Source organism: Argiope bruennichi, chromosome 5 (assembly GCF_947563725.1).
Source record: "Argiope bruennichi chromosome 5, qqArgBrue1.1, whole genome shotgun sequence".
Taxonomy (NCBI): Eukaryota; Metazoa; Arthropoda; class Arachnida; order Araneae; family Araneidae; genus Argiope; species Argiope bruennichi.
The window spans coordinates 35,924,902-35,952,258 of record NC_079155.1 but is presented as its reverse complement, the minus strand read 5'-3'; the positions used below and the strand labels follow the sequence as shown (position 1 = coordinate 35,952,258).

General features: G+C 29.2%; 1 protein-coding gene across 1 annotated transcript in view; it reads right to left on the bottom strand.

Annotated features, from left to right (window-relative positions):
* LOC129968547 (protein Wnt-5b-like) overlaps nt 1-27,357 on the bottom strand; it is a 678,623-nt gene that overhangs the window by 430,718 nt on the left and 220,548 nt on the right. Inside the window, exon 2 of the mRNA XM_056082546.1 lies at nt 26,265-26,317. The gene's annotated coding sequence lies outside the window, so the exon portion shown is untranslated. The remainder of the gene's footprint in view (nt 1-26,264; nt 26,318-27,357) is intronic.

Below are 27,357 nucleotides of genomic sequence, written 5' to 3'. Positions count from 1 at the left end.
CCGTATTTAATTATCCGCAAATTACGGATTATTTGATATAGATAACGCAATTTCATACGGATTACGCATTTAGGATTTGATTAATGAATCCTAGGTGCTTAATCTGTGTACCAGATTTTATCTGTTTAACTCTTTGCATTTTCTGGTTATTTTTTTTGTTCATTTGATTTATTTTGTTCGGTTCTCTTTGCATTTGGACAACCGGACAGAAAGACTTTGGATGGATTTCATTCACAATTTGATAGATCTCTACAAATTTGATGCAAAATCCATATAATGAATCTCACCTATCTAGCTCAAAGAATGTTTGAGTTATCGTAGTCACGGACAGACAGAGCAACAGACATAATTTAAAAAAAATCTTTCTGACTTAAGGAAATTCGTCAACATTTCAAGATCTAATATCTAATTTTTGACGATTAAAATACTTTCTCTTTGTATTTTTTCGTATAGGAGAAAGCAAAAATATATCTTTTGGCCTTGTGAGTGTGTGAATATATTAACTCAAAAACACAATTAGTTGACCGATGGATGAAAAAACGAATTAGATTATTAATTTGGTATATAATTCTATGGCCAGAATTATATGTCTTTACGGACCTGTTTAGTCGATGGATAAACTGTCGCCAAAATTGTAGATCACGATTTGGACTCGATCGGTAAAGGAAAAAGTTCCAAAATGCATATTTGATCCTCTTCATTATAGTACAAAACTAAATGTTTTAATGTGAGGCCACACAAAAATTGCGAAAGGAAAAACTCTTATTTGTTACTGAAATTACTGACTCTAAACTTTTTTAAAATATGCCAGGAAAGAGGCGCTATTGAGAAGATTCGTAACTATCGTTCTTTGTGTTGCCATCTTCTTTTACAAATATATGATAACACTTTTTATGCATCGCACACGATTGCCACTACCTATTGTTGATCCGGTAAACTAACTATTCCAAAGCCACCCGTGGATCTAAAAAATCATTCGCAGTTTCGTGATCACGATCGTATAGTTTTGCTTTCACGAATTTCCGTTTTTTCTTCCGACTCTAGCGCATTCTATTCTGTTCAAACGTCGGCTTCTTTCAGAGCGTGAAAAAAAATTTTGTTCCTGAATTGCGATTTGAGAGGCTCGTGTATGCGTATGCTTCGGTCTCTTGATGGGATGGAAAAATTACACCAATTCGAAATATCGTGTTCGTTTTGTTCTGTTTGCTGAACACAATACGCCGGAAGGAAATCCGTAAAAATGGACGTAAAAAAATTTATGCAGCGGTGCTTTGGAATGGTGGGTTTTTCTGTCATATGAATGCCAAATTGAATCAGTGATTCCTATCCAGGTTTCCATGAAGATGCGTGATGGTAACTAAACTTTGCCTTTTAGGTATTCTTCTATCAATGTTTGCCGGTCATATGATACGGACACGTGACTATTATGTTATTAGGGAAACTATTACTGAGGAATATATTCAGAAGGTTTATACGGGTTTATATTTATATTCAGAGAAGAAAATTCTATGTACACCAAGACAATCCATCATACGCTTTTTTTCGAGTACCGTCCCATTTTGAAAGCATACGAAGCATAATGAGGACGAATTTCATAAATCTGAATCGTGAACAGGTGTCAAAATCCATAAGGCGGTATCTTGTCCTTCAGGTTTCTACATTTCACTATGTGCTGGTGAATGAGTCATATGCGGGTCTCTGGGAACATGCATATGGTATAGAAGCTGGAAATCTCTATGTGCGGGCTCCCGCGTAAAGGCGCCTAAACAATGTCGTCCCTACCGTTTTTTTAGAAAATTCATCAAAAAACATACTTTCCTTTACTTTTTTTGCATTCACCGTAACTTCAGAAAATCTTTTAGCAAATCTAAAATCCAACCTAAATACCAAACAGAAATCAACGATGGATGGATGGATGGATTGTGGGATTTAGTGGCGCAAGAGCCAAATTTGACTATACTGCGCCAGTCGTATCGTTAAAATATATAAGGCGTTTTTATGCAAGATTCTGTAAAATTAAAAACTCAGAAATCAACGAACATTCTATAATGTTCATTAGAACTTCAAAAAATGAATTATCAGAACGAAATCAACGGAAAGGTTTTAACTCCGTAACGTTCACTATATTTTCAGAAAATGCATTATCAGACCGAAATCAGCAACGGTCTTAACACTATAACTTCAGAAAATGCATTACCAGACCGAAATCAGCAACGGTCTTAACACTATGACTTCAGAAAATGCATTAGCAGACCGAAATCAGCAACGGTCTGAACACTATAACTTCAGAAAATGCATTACCAGACCGAAATCAGCAACGGTCTGAACACTATAACTTCAGAAAATGCATTACCAGACCGAAATCAGCAACGGTCTGAACACTATAACTTCAGAAAATGCATTATCAGACCGAAATCAGCAACGGTCTTAACACTATAACTTCAGAAAATGTATTACCAGACCGAAATCAGCGACGGTCTTAACACTATAACTTTAGAAAATGCATTAGAAGACATAGAAAAAGCGGGAATGGTCTTTAACGTTCAGTATAGCTTTAAAAAAGCTCTTATAGATCTAAAGTATCGAAAATGGTCTTAATTCTTTAACATTCACTATAACTAAGTTTATGATTTGCAGACTTAAATCAGCGAGAATGGTCTGTCTGAAAACTTTCATACATATTCCATAATAAAAGTGCCATCTCCTACACGAAAACTGCAGACTTTGGGCAGGTTAGGGATCGTCCGAATTATTATACTCTTATTGTCCTTTGAATAGGAGATCGAAGCGATGCAGAACGATGAAAAAGACAAAAAGAAATCTCCCATTTGACATTCTTGCATAAGGGCACTCTATGATATCTGTTATATTTCTTATAATGATTGGAAAAAACACCTCGTTATAAATGAACCTTCTTTTGATAGGATTAAAACCAAAATTTGGTAAATACCTATAATTTCATTAAAAATATCTCATACCAAATTTTTGTTTGAATCATCTTTTTCACATACACTAGAAAACACAGACCAACAGGCAATCAATACGCTGGCAGATAAGGTACAGAAGAATAAGATGATGATCTTAATTTTATGCATTTAGTTCCTCTAATTTTTTTTTCTGTCCTCGTGTTCACACGAATAGACAATTTTCCTAAAAATGGATCCAAAATTTGTTTGATATTGTCACGTAGAACTCGGAGTCACTGTGATGGCTTACTCAAAGAAGACAAACGTTGAACAGAACCAACGTAAGACAGGTATACAGAAAACAGAGAGATCAAGCTGATCGTAGAAGGGAACTGCCTCCCACCTTGAGAGCACCTATTTATATGCATCGAAAGAACAATCTAGTTGGTTAGTTTAGTTATATTAACGTCCCGTTTTAAAGCAGCCTAAGGGCTGTTTTGGCACGAACCCTGTCATTTTAAACCGCGGCCAGATGGCGAAGAAAACATCTGAGCTGGCACCTCCTTTCCAAGTTTCCACACCACATCAGCTGGAGGACGTTTGGCCCCGACAGATTTAACGGCACCATACTCGTTTACACGACGGTTCTTCAGTGGTATCGAGTCTCCTGACTCGAAGCCCTCCGGCTCCGAAGCCAAAATTTTGCCATCAGGCCAATGTGGCCCAAATAGCAATCTAAAAATATTTAAATAAATAAAATGAACATAAATTTGAAATTTCTAGAAAATCCTAGAAACTGTACGGAAATTAAATGAAGAAAAAACTTGTAGGATTCAACGCGTTTCGAGCTAGGGACTGGAGGTTTAGGAAGGCGCGACTTTGCCTCTCAGCCGCCGGTCTTCCGGAAGTAGATGGAAATGCGGCAATATTTACAAATTTGGTGTTAAGACCACTTACGAAAATTACTCATTATAGTTTATTTTAGTTATCGTATTTTCAAACAGATAGCCGTCATTTCATAAATGTGTTTTTTGGGAGGACTTAAACGTGGAGATGGATCAAAATTTTAAGGCCGATTGCGCTACTTTTTCTTTGTATATTTGGTATCTGATAACATAAATAAGAGAAGAAGAAAATGCGATAAGCAGTTTGTTTATCTTCGCGTTGTCAGGCAGTAACCCTTCTCGTTCCTCCAGCCTTCATTTCTCACACCCACGCTCTACTATTTTAACCAACGTCATGTCCAGACGGAGGACTTTATTCTTGGGGCTTTCACAGACCGCCACTTTGCACTATCGGTCAATTACACTTTAAAGTTAACGTTGCGAAAATATTGTTTTCGTGTTAACCGTCTGCAAAGCAGATAACGGTTACTAGATGGACTTAACTGGCGAATAAAAACTGTTATTTTCACATTGTGAAATAGATCGAATGGATGAATATATATTAATGTAATTTGCCAAGGTCAAGTGTAAATTGAAAGTTAAATATTTAGGACACATTTGCTTCAGCGTATAAAAGAAGTTAGAAATATCAAAATCTATCATTCATTATAACAAAATCAAAAGTGATTGACCGTTATATTTTAAGAGATTTGCAGAAGGGGGACAAACCAGTTTGAAGATGCATTAAGGAATCTTAAATTCTAGAACAGTGTCTTCTTTAATTTATTGACATAACTATCTCGTATTATTGTTAGTCTGTGTTATAATGGGATAACGTAAATTTTTTTTAGACTGTACGTTTTAAACTTATAAATCTTAATGCAGATTAAAGTCACTGCGACTATGTACAGCAGTGGACTCTATTTTGTGACCATACGTAATGTACTATGTGTGGGCCCTCTTTTATTAAAGTGATCAGTTTATTTTCATATTTTATTATATTTCTAACATAATGAGCATATTAATGATTATTTTAGATTAATTTTTTTGATTTCAGGAACTATGTGAAAATGCTTTTGGTTTTATTTACTATAACTATTTGTACAGTGTTATATTTTAAGAGATTTGCAGAAGGGGGACACCTGCTGCAAATAACCTGCTGTTTATAAATACAGTAACAATTAAGTAAATATAATGAACCCAATGATGGTATTATCCTAGTATTTTATAATTCATAAAATTTGTCTTGTTTATAAATATATTTATATAGTAAATAGGCAAGTAAATTTTTTCCAATCAACCTGTCTGAGTCACACCCTCACACACACCCTGCCTAAAAACTCAGGCAGTTTTGGGAAATTCGTCTCTGCTATGTACTAGTGTGCATGTATATTTTCTATCTCGTCCAAAACATTTTGATTGAATTCAATCAAACTTTTCGCATTTATTAATTAGTAAAGACAAAATAAAGAATGCTGCCAGTTTTTCAAAGTGTAAAAGTAAATTAAATATTCAATTAATTAGAAACTGGCAATTTTTTCCACCTTTCAGCAATAACTTCGAAGCAATTTATTCCACTAAAAAAAATTTTTATACCGAAATTTTACTTTTTCGAAAGACGGCAACCTCCTATCCGTGTAATTATTTTTATTTATTTATTTATTTTGCAATTTTTATAAATGTTTCAAAATTTAATAAATAACAAATACATGCACTCGATTTTGAAAAAAAAAGAAATTTAAAATATTCCGTTGCTAGGCAACGGTGTAATTTCGAAGGATTCTATATTTCATTATTATTATTTTTGTGTTAACTTTTTTCATATTTTTTGGCAATGGTTTTAATCACTTTAAAAAAATTCTTCAGGTTTATGGAGAAAATTTGCTATTGGTGGTTTTTAAAAGTAGTTTAATTCAATTTATTTTCGTTTTCTTATTAAAAAATGTATCAAACATAAAAGGATATTGTGCATTATAATATTCTATACAAAGGTAACTTTTCTATTAAAAATATTAGATATGAAAGTTTTTTAATTTCGAATAATGGTGTAACGACGTTTCATCTTGATTCTGATGTATTCTTGTGTATTTGTTTAAAAATATCTTCATAACGTCATAGATAATCGATAATCTATTGCGAAAAGTCAAAGAAGAAAAAAATTAAGACTATAAATTCCATTTCCGATAAGTTAAACTGGATCAAAATTCAAAAAGCTCCACAATCAAAACTAAAAAAAAAATTTCGGTATTTTTATTGATATTTGAAAATTTGTTTACTAACAGGCCTAAAAAAAGGAAGAAAAGCTCAACAAAGAATACTGTACTAAAAAGGTTAATTGTTGTTATTATTTGTTGCAATAAAATGATAAAAATTCATTCATTATATATTCACAAATAAGAATCGTATTTCTTTATTAGATTCTCCAATAAAAATTCAAGAAAAAAGAATCATCTATATATTGTTACTCAAGATGTATTTTTGAGTTAATTACCATTAAAGCTGCTGGTGTTTGTTTTTTTTAAACATTTTTAGAAATATTTCGTTAATTATTTATTATATTAATTGTAATGCGATAATATACTTTTAATATAACATTGTTATATAAAATTATATGCAATTTAAAATGGTTATGAAATATCATAAAAAATTGTTATACTATTTAATGTATGATTAGAAATAAGTAACTTATTGCATTTTGAAACAAAATTCGATAGTAACATTTTTAAGAGATCCCTTGAACTGTCGTGGATTGAAGAGTTTTTACTGTAAATTAAAAATTATTTAGAAAAATAAAATCTTTTTTTTTTTCTTTTTTCTCTCTCTCTTTCTAAAAAAAATTGTGCTCTGAACAACTCTCCATCTCGAACTTAAGAAAGTGATCAATATGAAGTTACATTTTCAATATATCTTAATTTTTTAAATTTTTTCTCCCCCCCCCTCCCCCCTTTTTTTCATCTTTCACTCCACCCTCTCAATTCCATTTATTAAATTCTATAAACTATCGTCACAGATTGAATTTGAGGAAATATGATCATTTGACAGCTTTGAACTTTTGATCTTTATTAAATTAAATCATGCAGAGCATTTGGGGTGGGTGGCTGGAAGGTGGAAGGTGAAGCTTACAAATTTTGCTTGCATTTTTTTTTTCAAACATTTCATATCAAAATAATTTTTAAAGTCATTTTTTGCAGAGACGTAGGACGTTATTATTTTCGGAGTAGTTCTTACATACTAAACACAAACGTATCTTAAAAACGTGAAGGTGATAGTAAAGTCACCATTTTTATGTATCAGACCAAGATAATTCAAGTTTCGATAAGAAAGAAATCAGAATTAAATATTTTAATTCAAGCATCGTTCACCAAAAAAAATTGTCCTTAGATAGTCTTAAATAATTAAAGCAAATAATATATTCTATTCAAAATTAGCATTATTTTTAAGGAAACACACCAAAAATAATTGTGGTGTATGTATATGTGCGTGTAATGATATTTTTTCATTTAATTTATCTGTTCAATTTCCTAATTTTTATCTCCTATTAGCCATTGTTCACTTCATTCTAAAATGTTCTCTTATTTCCTGATCTAATTCCCACTTTTTTACTTAATTAATTCTGACTGGCGCTTAATGAAACTGCTGCTTCCGTGGCTCCCACGCCGGGAACAAAGCGATAATAATCTCTAGCAATCCTATTCTAGGTCAAAGGTATCTAAGATTCCCTTGGCTAAGTCGACACCTATAAAAGAAATCCCTATTAAAATCTCTTAGTAAAATCACAGAAGGGAAAACTTTCGGCCACTTAGCTTTTGTATCACAATATGAACAGACATCTGTTTATCATCGCCTTTCCCCTGTATAAACTGTGATTCTGTGCAAAATAAATTGATATTACGATTTTCGATAATACGTATTGTCAAATAGTTCAGTATTTAATTATCAAATCTTATCTTATTTTCTTATAAGTTTAGAGTAAAATTTGAGATAACATTATCTAATTATCAAGTCTAAATTTATTATCGAATGAGACTAGACTCGTCCATTAGATAATGCTATTTAGGTTGTCTTAAGTTTAGTCTTTAAATGCTTAAATTATCTAATTTGGCCTATTTGATTAATTTTATGATGAAATTATCTAACATAAAAGCGAATGAATTAATTTAACGTTTATTTAATTGTCCATTTTATTCTCACCCCAATTTTTTTCAATAAATTTGAATTTCAAATTTTCATTTTATCTAAACATTCTTCTCGTAAAAGTTGAAATGAAAAAAAAAAAAAAAAGTTCAGAAACAATTTTGAAGTTTTATCTATACATCTAATTCCATGGAACTCTAGCAGAGGGGAAAACGCAAAAATAAAAACCGCCAGACGATAATCTGCCTGAAGCCATCTCTCTTCTCGTTCCTGGAAAAAATCAGAAGAAAAATACATAACAAAAAATGTGAGATGAGGGGGAAGGTTTGAACAGGTTTTTACCCACCCAGCGCTAGCGAAGTCTAGCAACGGAAAGGGCGTGGACTTCACTCTCACAGACAGAAATTGGTGGTGTCAAAAGATCGTGGCAGACCAACGCGGATTTGAAAACCAGCAATGTTAGGGGAATAGGTAAAATGAAAATCCTGGAATTCACAGTTTGTGCAGGAAAAATTCTGCTCAATAGATTTTTTATCCTCAAATGCAAATTGTGTATGTTTAAACATCTTATGAAGACTTTTTTTTTAATTGTGATAGTTTTCCACTCATATAAAAGCGCCATTGCATTTTCTTGTTTTGAATGACTGAACCTTATTTAAAAATCCTTTGGGATATCAGACTGATGATTGAATCAACTTCTTTTAATATTAAGGTTTGCTTTGTAATTAATAAAAAAATTAATTATTTTAATTTTTCCTTTAAAACTTGATTATTTTTCATTACGATCATTGAGGATTCCATTATTTGAGTATTTTTCATTAGGGTATCATCTGTTTACCAAGAAATTTCTGAGTATATTTTACTAACGATATATTTTGGATTGTCTCGATAAATTTGCAATTATTATATGCAGGACCGAATTAAACATTCTGGAGACGTTCAGGTAACGCAAGTAAGTCTCTGGCGTCCCTTATACTTTCTTTTACTTCCTAAATTGGGCTTTAAAAAAAAACCTAAGCAATTTTTAAATAGAAAATTTTGCTTCAGTTACCTAGCAGAATGATTAAGTGTGGAAGGTGAGAAGAGCGGGATTTCAATATCACGCAATAAAATAAATAAAAAAAATGTTAAAAAAACGAAAATTAAATTTAAGAATAGTTTTATACAATTCCGTGAAAAAAAAGGCAAAATTTATTTTCTAGAGAGTTTAAATAATAGTGACTTATGACACTGTTTTATAATTTTTTTTTTAATTATAAGACATCACTTTTTAGAATTATCAAACAACATAATATAAATGTTGCAAAAATTTTTTATTTAAGAATGCTATTAAAATATCACTAGATTTAAACATGACTTGATTTTAATTTTAGAAATTTGCAACGTTAAAATCGAATGCTTAATTTGCAACGCTCGTGTAAATTAAATGAAATCGAAACTTAAATTATTTTGAAAATACTGCAGAAAAAATATCGAGATCTCGGAGCTTCTAAAGTTGCCAACTTCTTTGACAATTGTCTGTTTAATAATACGGTTCAGCATCTATATTAGGAAGGCTTGTATGCAATTACATTAGAAATAGAACGACAGGAATATTTCAAATATGCAAGGTGAAAAAATGTAGTTAAATGCAAGTAATTTCATAATATTTTATTTATTTTCATTTACTTAAAATGATTGTTATTTAAGTGCTATTTTGAAATTCGATTTGCATCATATTTTGTCACAAAAATACAATATCAGAAAGATTTTAAATTTTCTTAATCTAAGTCATTGCGAATTTCAGTTAGCATGTTTATATCCATAGAGATGTACAACAGATCGATAGATGGTAAATACTCTTGATAGATTTCATTTAAAATTTTATATAAATATATATACATCAGATGTAACACTGTACATCAACTTTTATCATCACCGTTATCAGGTTGACTTGCTGACATGCAAATAGACATATTTCCTTTGAATTTACATCCATAGAGATGTACAGATCGATAGATGGTAAATACTCTTAATAGATTTCTCTGTACATCAACTTTTATCATCAACATTATCCTGTTGACTTTTCTGACATGCAAATAGACATATTTCCTTTGAATTTACATTCATAGAGATGTACAGATCGATAGAAGATAAATAGATTTCATTTAAAATTTTATATAAATATACATACATCAGATGTAACTCTGTACATTAACTTTTATCGTCATCATGTTGACTTTTCTGATATGCAAATAGACATATTTCCCTTGAATTTACATCCATCGAGATGTACAGATTGATAGATGGTAAATACTCTTGATAGATTTCATTTAAGATTTTATATAATTTATAGTTTAGATGCGAAAATTGTGTACTGAATTTTATCCATCTACTTATGATATAATCGATATCATAATCAGTTGTCAATTTTATCATAATCAGTTATCATAATCAGGCAAGAGACAGAGAAACTTCTTATGGATGGAAATTCATTCAAAATTTGATAACAATGATTAAATTTGTTGTAAAAAAAATTACATGTCAAATTTCATCCGTCTAGCTTAAAGAGCTTTTCAGTTATTGTATTCACAGACAGGCATACTTTTTAAAATATTTGTGTGTGTGTATTTTTAAAGGATAGGACGGTCTGAAATGTCAAGATTCGTCAAAACCTACAGTTCGATGGTTTTTTTTTTTTTTTAACAATTACAATTTTTTTACACATTGTGTTGATTTCACATACGACAAAAAAAAATGTCTGGGAGCCAATTACTTTTGCTACTGTTCATTCAGGGATTCTGAGACCTTATGCGCATGCGTCAGGGGGTATTAATTTTGTCAAAAAAACGGGCGAGATGAAAGATAAAAGGAGGACATGTGTAGATGTAGCAATAGGGTGAACTCAGATTTTTGACAGAATTAGAAGATGTAATAACCGATCATCTTCATACCACCCCTTAGAGCAGTGTAAGCATTGGAAAAATCATGAAATGAATAGTACATCATGGCAAAAAGTGGTCCTATTGATGGCTTTCTTGTAGTATATAGTATATCTATAAAGTGCGAACAAAAATATCATAAATATTAGAAATAATTATGCAGAAATTCATTTTTACTGTAAGTTTTACCAAACATTAGATTTTCATTATTATCTTCGGTTCAAAGATAAGTTGATAATGGAGCAAGTTTATTTATTTTTATATGTTTATTTATTTTTGCCTGTATTTTGATAATGGAGCAATCGGTGAAAACCAATCACATCGAACACCAACGTCGTCAAAAACTCCACTTCGTTTTCAGACAAGAAATTTTGAACCATTCTCGTTTTTTGTCTCCTTGAAGATTGGCGTCACGTCGTTTCGTGAGTCACGACTCATTTTAAAATTATAATTCCAGTTTATTTCTTTGTTTATTTTATTTGAAGTGTAAACTATAGTTTTTTTTACTCTATACTAATTTTAAAACGTGGTATTTTAGTGTTTTAACATGGGATATATTTCTTAGATGGATTAAAAGATTGGAAATACGATTTAAGAATGGAAAACCCACCACATAATCTCTACGGTAAGAAATAAAAAAAATGGAGAATAATTCTTTATTTTCAGTGATGGATTTCTAAATAAGTGGACTCGGCAACTGTCTAGGACAATTAGGCTGGCAGAAGGCAACTAGAAGGTCCATTAAGGAACATTGTTTTCATAGTTTTCAAATAAATTAGTTTGTAAAAAGTATACATTCTATGAATGATAAAATAATAGTATTATATTAACACGTTATTAAATATAATTTGTCAGGCTCTTATCTGTTTCGTTGCGTTAACATAGAAATTGTGTGTGTAAACCAAACAGTCTGAAGTCATAATAGATAAATAAGAACAAATTCATATTCATAAAAATAATTAACTAAAATTATTAGCCTAAAATATATCATTAACATGCTAAAAATGTGCTAAATTATGAAACTAAATTGATTAAAAGTTTTTTAAAAGATGGGCTTCTTGATGTGCCCTACTTAAAACAGCAAAATGTCTAAATTTGTCTCTACTGGGTGATGCTCATTTTTACCAATGAAAGCTTTATTTTATTGTTATTGAATTACGTTTTATGAACAAAAAAAGTTGCAAACAAAAAGCATTTCTCTCTATTATATAAAAAAAGAATTATATAAACATTGTGTTTTATTCGCTTTGTGATTGATAGATGGTAAATCACCTGATGTATGACATTTGAGATTTGTTTTGCCAGTATTGTTTGAAATATTTAATGAAAATTATCATTACATCATAGTAAGTATTTATATTTCAGTTAATGGTAAAAATGGTGAAAAAAAAAAGATAAGTTTTAATGAACCCCAAATTAAGGGCAAATGAGTTTAAAACAATATTATTTGTTAGTTCTACTTTTAAATATACCGTTTGTGGCAGCATTAATGAATCGCTTACCGGTTTGTTTACCTTTTTCGAGCAATAGAAATGTTTCGTCTCTCGGCTAGCAAATGTCTGCGTACCTAATGCATTCGTTAACAGCATTGTTTTTTAAAATAGTAATGGAGCGTCTAACGATATTAGTAATTATCTTTTAACGATTTTAAGAAAGTTTTTAGTTAATTTGTCTGAAAATTTTTAATTTTGGATTTTAATTCTACATTCCTGCCGAAAAAGTTAAAGTTATAATGAGATTTCTTCTGAATTTTAACTAATGCTACAATATATTAAAAAAAAAAAAAAAAATGGAATTGAGATTTTTTGTTCCTGATATTTTCAAAAAAGTTTGTTTCCATTTATTTCTGTTGTCTGGAGGGAAGGAATCAACCCCTCTAACCTGAGGAAACCTTACTAACCTGAGGACATGCATGTTTCGAGGACAACAATGGGGTTGGCAAGCGAAAGCGAGTATTTAGAGAAACCCCCTAGTTTGATAAAAAAATAAATAAATAAACCCTTTGATTTTTTTTATGGTTCAGATACAAGATATGTTTTTTTTAAATATTTTTATTCAATTTTACGTGCTTGTAAAGACGGAATTTCGTAATGATTATTTCATCCACCACCTGATGTGTTTTAGTTTTGAATTTTTGTACAAAATAATTATAGAAAAATAATATTTCTACTTTTTATATTCAGACGAAAAGTTTTAAAGATGTTTTTTATACACAGACGAAAACGTATCTTAAAGAGGTTTTAAATACACGGACGACAATGTAAAGATGTTTTAAAGATAGAATTGCTTTTCTTCTAATTTTTAAGCATTTTATTATTTTTCCTAAACAATTTAACTACACAGACATTTCTATCTGAAAATGACGTAAAGAATGATATTTTATGAATTTGAGTCAATAAATGTGTTGAAAAAAATTTCGAACTCTAAATTTTTATCAGTACTTCTTTTCTATAAATTATAATAAGTATAATATTTTTGTTTCGTTAACGTATAACAAAATAACCCGGTGAGATCCAAATTTTTGCAGATGGCAAAAACTGTATTTAGAATACGTTAAAAAAGTGTTATAACTTTTCAAAAACATTTTCATTGCAATGACTTATACTTAATATTCGGTCCATCTATTTAATTAGATGAACTCTTCTTTGCTTTCTTTTAGCTGCATTTGGAAACGGGTCATATAATTAGATAGATGGTTCAGTACAATTAAACTGTAGATGTAAAGCACATATGAGTCATGTAGCAATCAATCAACGTGTTAAAACTAGTTTTAAAAAAATATATGCACGATATGCTGAGACCAGCACCCTTGTATATGACCCACAATTAAGAATTATTTTATTTGAAATATCATAATATTTTTGTAGAACTGCTTATTTTGAATTTTCATTAAAATCAATAAAAAGTAGCTGGTTTGGAAAGTCTACAGGACAAGAGGCCCCCGAAATTTGTATTACTTATATCCGACTAGGTTGTAAAAATGCTTTTTCCAGAAAAATGTGAAACTTATTTTTTTATGATCTGAAAATAAAATCTAAACTTCGTAGATTCCAAAACATACTTTGTTTTGAATATATGTAAGTTAGAACTATAGATATAGTAGTTTCGATAATACACAAGAAATAAAGATAAAATCGGAAACAGTAGTATTTTTCACCGAAAATGATCAATGTATTTTATTTTTATCGTAAAATTCTCCAAAATAATATCTGATATGTTTATATTAACTCTCTATTTACTCACCCGTAGTTTGCTTATTTTTGACATTTCTGTTAAAAGCTACATTTGCTTTTAGCACATTTGCATGAACAAATTTATAAGTACAATATATAAACGCGTTTTCTGAAAAATGAATATTTCACTGTGATTGATCCATGGAAAATAGGATATCTCAAAATCAATTCAATAAAATTTCATGAAATTTCGTATGCATGTATCCAAAACCTTTGAGGATGTGATAGACTGCGTATTTTAAGACAGCTTCATTTAAACATGTTTTACAGATACTTTAAATTCAAAACGTATACAACATTTGACAAAAAATCATTAACAGCAACGCCAAACGCTCATAAAATTTTTATTTATTAAAATATTTTTTTCTTGTGGTCTCTTACATTTCATGTAGTTTGAGCTGTATATAGGTGAAATAAAAATTAAATATTTCCCTTATTTTTTTAACTTACTCTGCTTTTCTTAACATTGAACATTATGCTAAATTTCCATTAAATAAGCAGTTTTTTTTTTTTCAAAACCTAAAGACAGTAAGTGTATTTTTTTCTTCTAATAGTGACCTTTTAAGTATGTTTTAGCTATCTGGTACAATAAAAAAGTTTATGCATCATTTTTTTAAAAATTCGCCTCCGAACCAAGTCGGTTACCTTGAATCCTTAAAATCTGTCCTGCTAATTTAAGAGAAATTAAATCTATCCTGCTAATTTCACAAAGTGAATGAAGACAAAGAAGATACTGAGATGATCAGTGAACATTACATTGAGGCCGGACTTCAAATACGGACCTGATTAGAAACCTAGTTTCACGCATTTATACTCCAGTTGAAGTCGGATTTCATATACAGACTTGTATAGACACCTAGTTTCTCTTATTTTTATTCGGTTGTTGGGTTGGATTTCCTATACAGACTTGTGTCGAAACCTAGTTTCTCTCACGTTTCTTGAACAAAACAAAATAAAACAAACGCGATCGATCTAAGTCTGAACCGTTCAAAGAATTGATGAAGGAATGAAGTAAGAAACCATACATCACTCAACTCAAAGAAGTTTCATCATTTACAAAGAAACAAAAAGTTAATATCTGAAACGATGCATCACAAAATAATAACAACAATAACTCCAACTACATTCCCATAAGTTAATTGCTACAAAGAGCACCTTCTGCTCCAACAAAGTAAAAAAGAAACAGCATGACAAGATTGACAGATAAGAAAGATAAAAGATCTGAACTGTAGGATTGATTTTTTTTTCCTTCTTTGTATTACCCATGGTGCACCTGTCCCGATGTCTGAATTAATCGTTCTAATTGCAATCGCCGGGTGTTTCGGGGAGCCAGTGCAAGCTAGGTGAGTACAAAAACAAAACGAAATGTAGCGCCGTAATTAAGAACGGTATGTGTTTGGGTCGTTCATCCCTATCCCAATCATCACGACCAGACAGACATCTGACCCAGCCTGGAGGAATTGAACTGCGGCCATCGAGTACGGAAAGGAGACAGAATTTGGCGGCCGTTTTCACCCGTTTGCCATCTCATATGAGAATTATAATAGGTGTGATTGCCGTGAAAGTTCGAGATTTTGATAAACTTGGCGATTATTTCCCTTCTCATATGCAAAGCATATAAAGAGCTGTAATCGCCAAAAAAAAAAAAAAAAGGGGGGGGGGGTCTGCATTTCAAAATTTTGTTTTGGAATTGAGTCTATATGGCAGATGTGATTGCTTAAAAAAACCCCTTTTTTTAATCTTCTTGTATCTGAAAAATGTATCTTGAAATTGTATCTGGAATGCACGTATCTCCAGATGTGAATAGAAGATATGTGGGTAGAAAATTATGCAGAAATGGAAGCAGATAGATTGCTGAGATGCACTATATAATTAATCAATTTTTTTTTTTTTTTTTGTAATTCTATGCAAAATTTATCAAAGGAAAGAGGCTTTAATTAAAACAATAATGACGGAACGAATCTCTATTTTTTTTCACATTAAGTTTTTACTCTATCGTTTGCGAGGTATACTAGGAAAAAGTGATGTAATCATCAAACAATTCGAATTCGAGGTTTTAACAAATCTCCACGCTTCGATTCTCCCTCAGTTCAGAACCCGTTTTTGAAAAATGTCCGTCTGTCTGTAGCAGATGTGACTCAAAAGCGCTAGACTGATCTAGACGAATGAAGTTTGGTATACGATTTTTACACCAAATTTCTATGTTCCTAAAAACTTTTGTGCAAAATCTGTTCAGAGGAAGTCCGTCTATTCTTGCTTGTCGAATATAAGTTAACACGATAATTAGATCGAAGAAAGCTAGATGTATAAAATTTGGTCAACAGATTTAACATCTATAGTATAAACATTTGTCACATTTTGAGCTAAATCCAAGCAGGAGGTTGACTGTCTGTCGGTCTCTACTTTCAGAAATAAGTAAACGCGGTAATTCAAAAGTACAATGATTTAAATATATTAAATTTGGTATGGGATTTTATTTCAATCGGTTGCAAAAGACATGCCTAAAATACAAATTTGATTTCTGGATACTATTAACCGCATGCCAGGGATTAATCTCCAAATAACTCGCAAAGGATCACATGATAGATTCAGTAAAAATGTTAAACTCTCGCCAAAGGTTAATATTTCGTACTACTGTACGCCAGTGGCATGCTAGACGTTCTCTGACATGATAAGTTTATTAGAGAATATGAGAGATAGTTTTGAGGAAACCACTCCCGCTAATTTTTTTATGTGTCTGAATGTGAATATTGTGAATATAGCGTTTGTGAATATGAATATTGCATTTTAGAATTGTGAATTTGAATTGACTGATGTGAATATTGCATTTTAGAATTGTGAATGTGAATTGACTGACGTGAATATTGCATTTTAGAACTGATGTGAATATTGCATTTTAGAATTGTGAATGAGAATTGACTGACGTGAATATTGCATTTTAGAACTGATGTGAATGTGAATTGACTGTTGTGAATATTGCATTTTAGAATTGTGAATGTGAATTGACTGATGTGAATATTGCATTTTAGAATGGATGTGAATGTGAATATTGCATTTTAGAATGGATGTGAATGTGATTGACTGACGTGAATATTGCATTTTAGAATTGATGCGAATGTGAATTGACTGATGTGAATATTGAATTTTAGAATTGATGTGAATATTGCATTTTAGAATGGATGTGAATGTGAATTGACTGACGTTAATATTGCATTTTAGAATGGATGTGAATGTGAATATTGCATTTTAGAATGGATGTGAATGTGAATTGACTGACGTTAATATTGCATTTTAGAATGGATGTGAATGTGAATATTGCATTTTAGAATAGATGTGAATGTGAATTGACTGATGTCAATATTGCATTTTAGAAGTGATGTGAATTGACTGACATGAATATTGCATTTTAGAATTGTATCTGGAATGCAGGCCTGTTCCGAGTGTATATGTATATATCGAAAAGAGAATAATTGTCATGAAAACTCAAGATTTTGGTAGGTTTGACGATTATTTCCTTTCTTTTATGCGAAGTATATTTAAAGAAGTGATCGCCAAAAAGTGTAATCACTCGTTGTAAATAAAAATAATAGAATTTTTTCAGCGCCACATTAAATATTAAATAGTTTTCTCTAAAATTCGCCAAAGGAAAGAAAACTCAAGATGGATTATTATACTAAAAACCGATAATTTAACTTTTATCAGCTGCAATTAATCAATATAAAAATCATAAGATATATTTAGCAATAAGAAACGCATTGAATATTATATTTTTTTTGCAAAAATAAATAAGAAAAATGTATAATAAAGTAATGTTTACACGTTACTCATTTATATGACGTTTCATCATTGTCTCTATTGATTCGTAGCCATCTCTGTATTAAAAGAATTTCGTTTATAAGACGTGAAGCTTCCATTAGATACCGTGTCCGATGTTAAAGAAGATTGGAATCGTCTAAGAGTAAACACAAACATCATTTTCGAGGAAGTATATGAACTTAAATGCTGATTTCATGACCTCGCAATTGCTGTATTAATAAAAGATAAATTGCCTGGAGCTTGTTTAAGCATCTTTGATGATGGAAAATTGCGGAGATGTTATTCCATCGTATTTTAAAGGCGTAGTGGATTTTATAGAAAAACGTTTTGTTTACCAAAACCTTAGTGAAAATACATTATTGACTTTAATTAAATGTATAATGATTATCAAATGCTCACAATTAATTTATATGAAAGACGGTGATTTAAAAGTTTATCTAAGTGGTCGTATAAATTGTATAAAATAAGAAATAATCAAAATCAGACGTTACAAAATAAAGGCACGAATTTTTTCCTTTTTATGATAAATTATTTATTTTAAAATTAGTTAAATTTAATTAAGTTTTAATACTATTTTATAATATACAAACAATAAAAAAATTTAATTTCATTAGTTTAATTTAATTTAAAGTGAGTTAGGGGTATTAAATTTATGATAATCATTGTTTATTAAAATTTCGATTATTCAATGTTTTACGTTAGTACCTTGAAATATGTATAAATAAGAAGTGTACATACATTGCTTTATTGTATGTACACATGATTATTTAAGGTACTTTATTACGATAAAAATACTGTAATTAATTTAATAGATTTTAGAATAATTCTTTATATTCTTATGTAATTGATGAAATAAAAATTCCGTTTAGTTTTTAAAAATATTAAAATCTATTAATATTCTCTGACATTATAAGTATTAAAAAAAACTCAAATGTTTATGTCATCTTATAAAAAGTGTACCTATACCATTACTTTTATGGTTAAAATAAGTAGTTTACGAGTTTTTGAACCAATATTCGACAGTGCGTCAGTCATTTAAGTGCGTATACTTGCGTATATTTACGCAGTAAAGACGTTTTACTGCATTTTTATAATTTTATTTATTTGCATTAGCAAGCTCATTCAAGGAATATAATCCCATGCATTGCTTTTATTTAGATGTGCAACAATTTATTTTAGCAAGCATAAAAAATTAATGTTTGAAAATCATGGGAATTATAGAAAAATAGAGCACTCAAACTCCTTGAATCAACAATTTAAACTTTGAGAGGAAATGAAAGAATTAAATGATAGTTTTTCGATTAAGTTAAAAGAGAAATATACCCAAATTAACTAACAAACAGAGAAATTAGAAAAAAAAAAATTGTAACAGATGAGCAATTAGGAAAAGATTCAACAATTAAATGAAGAAATTATCAAAATTCAAACAAATAAGGAAAAACTAAACAATAACAAATGATCATTAGAAAAGATAACATTTAACAATTAAAAGAAGAAATAATCAAAATTACGGTAAAACTAGTAAACGAGCAAATAAAAAGCAGTAACATATGGTAATTAGAAAAGATATGATTAAAGAGTTAAGAGAAAAGAATTATCAAAATTATAAAAGAACAAAAAACAGATGATTATTGAAAAAGATAAAATTTAACAATTAAGAGAAGAATAGTATCAAAATTACGATGCAAACAGGCAGATAAAAAAATGAAAAAACTTAAGAAATGATTTTTGCAAAAGTCAGATTTTTAACAGTTAAGAAAGGAAATTATTAAAATTATAAAACAAAAATAATTAATGGTAACAAATGATATTCTGGCAATTAAAATTTCAAATGTTAATAGAAGAAATTATCAAAGATGCGAAACAAATAATCAAACTAAAAGAATTTCATTAGAAAAAGCAAAACTTCAGACCATAAATTATCAAAATTACGTTACAAATAAACGAATAAAAAAGTAATAATAAACAAATGGTGACAAACGATAATTGGAAACGGTAAAATTTAACAGTTAGAAGAAGAAATCGTCACAATTACAAAATAAACAAACGAAAAAAGAAACGAAGCAATAGCAAATAATCGTTGGGAAAGGAAAATTTGAACAATTTTAGAGAAACTTTTAATGATGCTTGACGAGAAACGCTTATTTGAATAAGATCAAACGCAATCAATTCTGATCATGCTTTTTAAACTACAAATTTATGTGAAAATATACAGAAGCTCGAAAGAAGAATATTAACAATTTCAAAAGAAATATTCACAATTATCTTCTTCTAAAATATGCACTCCAGATTCACAAAATATTTTTATTAAATATGTTTACTGGATTATTTTTTCATGTTTCACTTATAGGCTGTTACCAAGAACAAACAATTCCACAAGTAAGTAAATATCTTCTTGATTCTTATTTGTTTTGTTTTTCATTTATTTATCTAGGATTTATATCACCTCTAATCTCCGAAAATATTTTTAAATCAAAATAGAATTTAATAATCTATTAAAGAACCAAAACTTTTATGCTAAAGTGAAGACTAAACACTCTTTTAAGATGAACCTAATGATGGTGATTTGTTGCCAAATTTGCCAAAATTAAAAGATAGGAAATTAAATATCATCAAACTGTTTCAATTCATTGTGAAATTTCACTTCATTTGATGAAAATACAACTTTATATGAATAAACATTACTGCTTTGCGTAAAGGCCGTATACCAAATTTCATCTATCTAGATCAAAGAGTTTTTGAGTTATCTTCGTCGTAGACAGACAAACAGACAGATGGACACTTTCCAAAAATGTGTTTTTCCAACCCAGGAAGTCTAAAACATGGAGATTCGTCAAAATCTGGAATTCGAATTTTTTGATGTTTACATCATTTTCTCTTTGCAACTTCTCATACGGCAGAGTAAAAACTTAATGTGAAAAAAATAGATTCGTTTCGTTATTATTGTTTATAAATATATTATTATAAAAGCCAGAAATAGACAAAAAGAATGGTAGATTATCTTAAATTCTTTTTTAATATCTTAGAATTTGTTATACCTTTCTATAAGGTTTAGCAGTTAAATACCTTGCTTTTTTAAAAGTGAAAGTTACCATTGTAATACATGTAGCTTATGATCTGCAATATTCTAATTTTATTCTATACTTTTTCTTTTGGCCCAGCACATGAACTGTTGTTATTTTTGGTGAAACCAAAAATTTGTTGAATAATGCAATGAATCTACGCCGGCCGATGTCCTTCTAAATGAAAAGATGGCGGGACTTTGCACCTCAGAAACTTTCGGAGAAATGCAAAAAATAAACAAAAAAATAGTGGGTCGTTTGAATGAATTATTCATATGTTAAGTATATATTATTTCTGAGTACTAAGCTGTTACTAAGTATATATTGACGTATCTACTGTGCAATTTTAACTTTAACAAAGAATATAAAATAACCTTCAAAAAGTTTTTAATTCGCTTTACATTCAAAACATCGCGGAATTACACACTGAAATTAGATTTTTTTTAAAAAAAACAGAGAAATATATGTCCATATTTTAACCGAAAATAAAATGTTAACCGAATTCCTCTCTTTAATTCGGTTACCCAGATTTTGCGCTCGATTATTCTGTATTCATTTGACTTTGACTAACTGGTTTTGACTAACGGTTATTTTGTTAGGATTGAAGTTTGTTAAAATTTCAATGACATTTTTTACTTTAATTGAAAACCTGAATTCCTCAGAAAATTATTTTTAAATTTCGATAGACATATAACTTATATTATTTCAGAAGCCTTATATTGTTCTGTCCATTGTACTATGCATTTCCCTAATTTTCTATCTATATTTTTACACATTCATTTATGCAGCAATGTTTAAAAATGGATGCACTTAAAAAAGTTTCTTTTTATCATTGCTTCATTCTCAAATTGCACCTTAATTTTAAGCAAAAGAAAAGCTCAAAAATTTTATTTTAAACATTTTATATTATATTGAAATCAACTCCACTTACAAAAATTCGTCATATCTCGCCAAACTACAATGGAAAAAAAATCCAGGATGAAATACTAATATCACAAATAAAATGATTTCAGTTTTATTTCAACAATAAAATATATTCGCAAATACGTTTTATAATTTTTTTACAAATTGTATAAAAAATAGAATACACAGCAAAATTCTAAAGTCATTGAAAAGGTAATTTATTAAATTTTAAGGTGATTTAAAAAATATTTTTATGTTGTATTATTTTCAGGAATTACATTAAAAAAACGGAGAAATTTATCTTCAATCTTAGCGCATTAAAAGTTTTTTTTAAAAAATTCCTCCGAGATCCTCATTTTTATCCTTCAAAATATACACGTATTCGGCAGTTCTAGTTTAAACGATCTTGCCTATAGATCGTTAACACACATACATACATACATTCATCTTTATTATTATTAAAATTACTTATTTATTCAAAAATTTTATTTTTGTTCTTACTTTTAATGAGTTTATGCTTTCTTTTTCCAATGCTATTGAAAACACCAATTATCAAAAATTTTCAATAAATATAGTTATAAATATTCAGTAGTTCGAAAACTATTTCAATAAACGGCATCAATAATTTTAACTTCCGTTCTGGGACAGCACTAAACCACTAAAACTCCGGCAGTTGTTTGCTTTTTCATAACCATCAGACACGCAAGATTAAACCAAAAATTTAAAGAGAAAAACTCTTCAACTGATTCGTATAATTTACTACATTATCCCCAAAAACTATAATCTGATTTCTTCTCTCTGAAACAGTAATGCGTGTGCACTTCAAAATATTTCTGGATCCACGAAAAAAAAAAGCAAAACATTCGAATTTCTCTTTTACAGATAGGAAAACATCAAAAATCATAAACAGAAGAAAAAATAAAATAAATAAATAAAAGACAAAAAATAAACAAAGCAAGAGACTGACTGTGTTTTATTTTTCTACCCGATCGTTATCAACTTTTTCCGCTCGGCGTTTTCGTCGAATACGTAGCAAGATTCTATTTTATGCAGACCGAATTCTGGTGTGTTCGATATGAATGCAAATTAGAGGGTGCTGCATATATTAATGTGGGAAGTTTCATTAAAAGTTTTGTTTTTGCCGACGGCTGAGATAAAATGAAAAATACTTAGCACCCCCGTGCTACACGAATTTCACATTAAGTGTTATCTGGGCTGAAACTACTGGAGTAATCGGTCTTTTTTAATGGCCACCTTAGAAAAGCACGGTAAAGAGTAGGAGACCCAAGCACAGTGTAATTCTGATTACTGTAATAAGTGTGTGTCTCGCCAGGTTTTGCATTTGTTTACTTAAAATCGTTTTTATCTTTGGAAGAATATCGTATAATGTTATGCTCGTGAGATGAAACACAATATTTTACTTATTTTTCTATTACACTGCAGAGCATTTACTGAACATGCATTTTTTAAAACAATATTTTAGTGATAATCTAGACATTTAAATGTTCTTAGTAATTAAGATTTATAAAATGTAAGATATTTATATATATAAGAACATGACTAATTCGAATATTTGTAATTTTATCACGTCTAAAGTGTGTCCCAAAATTAACTCAAGATATTAATTTGTCACCATTTGTGAGGGCTACAGTGGCCTGGTGGCAAGGTCTCGGCTCGTGAGCCATTGGGCTTTAGGTTCGAGACACGATTCCACCGAAGATGCGAAGGGGGAGTCTGCTGCCCGTTAAATCCATCAGGGCCAAACGTCCTCCTGTTGGTGTAGTGTGGTGTGGAGAGGGAGGTGCCAGCTCAGGTGTTGACCTCGTTATCTGACCGCGGTTCAAAATTACGAGATCCGTCCCAAAATAGCTCTAGTGTTGCTTTACAACGGGACGTTAATATAACTAAATTAAACTAAACTGACACCATTCGTGAAATAAAATGTCGGCAACCCTATTAAAAAACCATTTGATGGCTGATAGTTTAGGTTAGTAAAAACGTGTTAACGCAATATTTGAATTAAATAAAAAACACAATTTTTTTTCTTTAAATTGTTATATTTTTATTGAATGATAAAGTACACAGGAAGGTTATGTATGGAATAACACATAGGGCAAATGGTCTCCATGGCTTTGTTGGCACATTCGCACTTTTTAATCGAAATTTTCCATGACCATTTTGTATAAATGTGACTGAATTTCATTGATGCAGAGTTAAGTTTCCTCCTTCAATGCACGCTTGCTTCTGGGCATAGACATTTAACTTCAAATAATTCCATAAAAAGCAATCCAATGATGTTAAATCACACGATCTAGGGAGCCAATTCTCAAATTTTTGAACTGTGGCTGCCAGACTTTTATTATTTTTGAAATATTATTGAACAATGAAAACACGTTTCTCTATCGTGTAATACTCCAGTTTTACTATCATAAACTATCAGTTGCTAAACTATCTAACTATCAAATATTTATAGTTAGAGTTAAAATGCTTATAGTTAGATTTTATGACAGCTAAACTATCAGCTGTCAAATGTTTTATTTTAACACTTTGCTACCCAAATGTTTGGAAATTCAAATCTTGCATTAATTTTGGGACACCCTTTTTAATTGTATTTTCTTCCCTCTAGATAATTGAATTTCCTATTATTAATGCATTAAAATATGTTATATAATTAGAATTTGTTTCTGGTAATTTGAATTTGAAATTAAAAACTAAAAAGTTTTTTTTTTCCATTTCTAAAACCTTATTATTTGTTAAATTCATGATATTGTGTGCCCTCATTTACGGTGAATTTTTAATTTCTTGAATTCACTCGATGATTTTACTTACATATAATATATTCAATAAGACAGAAAAAATTTAAAAAACTTTTTTAATATTTTAGATATTTTCCTACTGTTTATTCTTATGGTTAATGGTTCAGTAGTATGGTTAGTAATTCAATGTGTCATCAATTCATTAACAACAACAAGTATATTTATTATTGACTATAAAATCAATAAAAATTTTATTAATTCTCTTCGCTTTTTTTCAATAAAAAAAAAATTCTCTCCCGCGAAGCTGGAAAACAAGAGTAGATTTTTCATCATCTAAATTAAAATTCCGAAATTCCTTTCAATTCCCAGTTAAAACCAATGAAATACTGCGTATTAAATCATTCATAGATATTGACTTTATTGATATCACATAATTCAGCATTTATTACAAAATAAATATTTAACATGATCTGTGTTGCCAAATTTAAATAAATAAATAATTATAATCTAATACTTTTAAAAAAACAACATGTTTTGAGTATTTAACATTTTGTAGATTGTGGAATGTTTCTAAAGCTAGTCATTTTTACGTCAAGTTGCAAATAAATATTTTTATTCCTTTAGTTTTATTTAATTAGTTTTTCTTCAAACTATTAAATATTAGTTCACGTGCATTTAAACAATCTTACGATAAGAAATCTCTCCCTTTCCTTAAATATAAATATTAAAATAATTTTGAATACTGCATGAATTTGATTTTGAATATTTCTAATCTTCGGTTAAGCACACTGCAAAAAATGAAGATAAATTTGTACTCGCAAAGTATATGATTTTTAATTTAACATAGCCAAACAAAGCAAATATGAAATAACAAGCGAATACAAGAATTATTTAAAATGTGAAATAGCGTTTTCGTTCCAATTCGATGTATTTTTATAAGTAATTTAGAAAAACTCTTTTGAAAAGCTGAATAAAGTAATCAGCTTTTATTTCATTTCGAGAGTTATGTATAACTAATTAAAATATTCAAATACATAAAATCCTTTTCGCATAATAACATAATAATTTAATATATATTATATTATAAGATAACTTATTAAACTGTTCAAAAAAAACACACTATATTCGATATGGTGCTTTTAAAAAATAATACGCAAACTTTTTTAAAATGAGCTCACCTGTAGTAATGGTATCATCAAAATATTTACCACATTAAAACTAAATCTATTTTTGACGCAATGCATAAATCTTTACATATGTTGCCATTTTAAAAAAAATATTTCAAGCATAAAATTGAACAGATTTTCAAAGTTCACCAGAAATAGTCCACATATATTAAATATAAATATATAACTTTATTCGGTTTTGCTATATTTTGATGTTTTAATATCGAAATAACATATTTTCTAATAATTCGCACTGACCATAGCTTAAATATGGAAGAATAAGATGAATATAAATTAGAATTAATTGGAGAAGCTAAATGAATAAAAGACGAATATGAAAATTTCTACCGCTAATTTCTTTTTGCAAACGATTTCATATGCCATTTTTTTAGTAGCATTATAAATTTAAATTTCTATTGACTCCACCAGAACTGAAGAATGCAAATTATTTTTCAAATAAAGGAAAAAATTAAATAGTCTCACCTTTCGTATTTATCGTAGAATTGCCTGTATATTAATTAATGTCCAAAGTGATTCTGAAAAAAAAAATAACTTCACGTCAGAAATAGAACTTAATGTATCATAAAAAAAAATTCATAATTCATAAATCATTCTAATTTTTGATGTTATATATTCAAATTAAAAATCGGTTCTTACCATTGAAACATTTAGTCAATAATATTGGTAGCAATAACTCACTTAAACCATCAAAATCTGACAGTTACAAGATATAAAAAATAATTATTTTTTATTATTTATTTTAATGTAATAATTATTTTTTATTAATTATTTTAATATAAAATTCATGGATCTAACAAATCACTATTCCAAAAAATATAAAATTGACTATCTAAATTACTATAGACAATCTTAAAATAGATAACCAAGTGAAATTTGAAATTATTTAAAACACTTGAACACTTAAAAAAGCACTTAATCACTCGTTAATAACTTCTAGCATTTAATCCATCCAAATAAAGGCTGAAGATCAATGAAATTTAGATAAAACATATCCAAAAACAACCAATAAATTAGGTAAAAGTTTTTGCTATTAGAATTCTAGCTCAAATTTCACGTTTTGCTAATTGTTAAATTGGTCCTTTCACCAAAAAAAAAAAAAAAAAAAAAAAAAAAAATCATACATTTTATTCAAAAGTCCTTTTTCAAACATCTATCTGAAACTTTCCGAGATATACAAGCTTTTTATTTTATTATTTTATTACTTATTTATTAAACTTCAGATTCAATAAAAGACCTAATGTGCAATTTATTAAGCAATAAAAAAATTCTCATTATTTTAATATGATTCCCAATACAGAATACTGTAGTAGAAATTCAAATATTCGAATAAATTTGAATCATACCCGATCCGGATAATCGAATTTCTAAATAATTGGGAAACAAGAAACGTTATTTCTTAAGGGAAAAAATAAGCAAAAATTGCTTATCATGTATTAATTTATGATTACAAAAATAATATTGCTTACATTTTATATGTTTCTGTAATGTATTAAAACATCGTTGCTTGAATAATTTAGTAGTTTCATTATCTTGACTCGTTTCTAACTGGAAAAGT